Genomic DNA, 1,365 nt, shown 5'->3' on the forward strand with positions numbered 1-1,365 from the left:
ATGCATAAATCCACTTTCGGGGCCCACTTGGTGTGTGCTTGGGCTGAGATTGAAGTTTACACGTGCAGAGGCTTCTTCTGGAGTTGAACGCCTAGTTGTAACGTGTTTTTGGCGTTCAACTCTGGTTCGTGACGTGTTTCTGGCGTTTAACTCCAGACTGCAGCGCAGAACTGGAGTTCAACGCCCTTTTGCGTCGTCTAAACGCGGCCAAAGTATGAACTATTATATATTGCTGGAAAGCCCTGGATATCTACTTTCCAACGCAATTGGAAGCGCGCCATTTTGAGTTCTGTAGCTCCAGAAAATCCACTTTGAGTGCAGGGAGGTCAGAATCCAACAGCATCAGCAGTCCTTCTTCAACCTCTGAATATGATTTTTGCTCAAGTCCCTCAATTTCAGCCAGAAAATAGCTGAAATCATAGAAAAACACACAAACTCATAGTAAAGTCCAGAAATGTGAATTTAACATAAAAACTAATAAAAACATCCCATTATTCACAAGATTCCTCTCAGAAGTGTACATGAACTGGTTATTGGCAACCATGTCAATGAGTTCTTGAGCTTCTGCAGGAATTTTCTTAAGGTGAATGGATCCACCTGCAGAAGTATCCAATGACATCTTTGATAACTCAGACAAACCATCATAGAATATATCCAGGATGGTCCATTCTGAAAGCATGTCAGAGGGACACTTTTTGGTCAACTGTTTGTATCTTTCCCAAGCTTCATAGAGGGATTCACCATCTTTTTGTTTGAAGGTTTGAACATCCACTCTAAGCTTGCTCAGCTTTTGAGGAGGAAAGAACTTGGCTAAGAAAGTCGTGACCAGCTTATCCCAAGAGTTCAGGCTATCTTTAGGTTGAGAGTCCAATCATATTCTAGCTCTGTCTCTTACAGCAAATGGGAAAAGCATGAGCCTGTAGACTTCAGGATCTACTCCATTAGTCTTAACAGTATCACATATCTACAAGAATTTAGTTAAGAACTGAAAAGGATCTTCAGATGGAAGTCCATGAAACTTGCAGTTTTGTTGCATTAGAGAAACTAGCTGAGGTTTCAGCTCAAAGTTGTTTGCTCCAATGGTAGGGATGGAGATGCTTCTTCCATGTAAATTGAAATTAGGTGCAGTAAAGTCACCAAGCATTCTCCTTGCATTATTATTATTTTCGGCTGCCATCTCCTCTTCTTGTTCGAAAATTCCTGACAGGTGCTTGCTGGATAGTTGTAATTTAGCTTCTCTTAATTTTCTCTTCAGAGTCCTTTCAGGTTCTGGATCTGCCTCAACAAGAATATTCTTGTCCTTGCTCCTGCTCATATGACAAAGAAGAGGGCACAGAAAAATAATAATAATAGGGATCCTTTTTA

At 40.8% G+C, this 1,365-nt stretch overlaps 1 non-coding gene across 1 annotated transcript; it reads left to right on the forward strand.

The window, feature by feature from the left end:
* Positions 1 to 673: 673 nt before the first annotated feature.
* LOC112745736 (small nucleolar RNA R71) lies at positions 674 to 781 on the forward strand. The gene has a single exon (XR_003173649.1). It is a non-coding gene; the product is annotated as a small nucleolar RNA R71 (small nucleolar RNA).
* Positions 782 to 1,365: the final 584 nt, after the last annotated feature.

Source organism: Arachis hypogaea, chromosome 14 (assembly GCF_003086295.3).
Source record: "Arachis hypogaea cultivar Tifrunner chromosome 14, arahy.Tifrunner.gnm2.J5K5, whole genome shotgun sequence".
Classification (NCBI taxonomy): domain Eukaryota; kingdom Viridiplantae; phylum Streptophyta; class Magnoliopsida; order Fabales; family Fabaceae; genus Arachis; species Arachis hypogaea.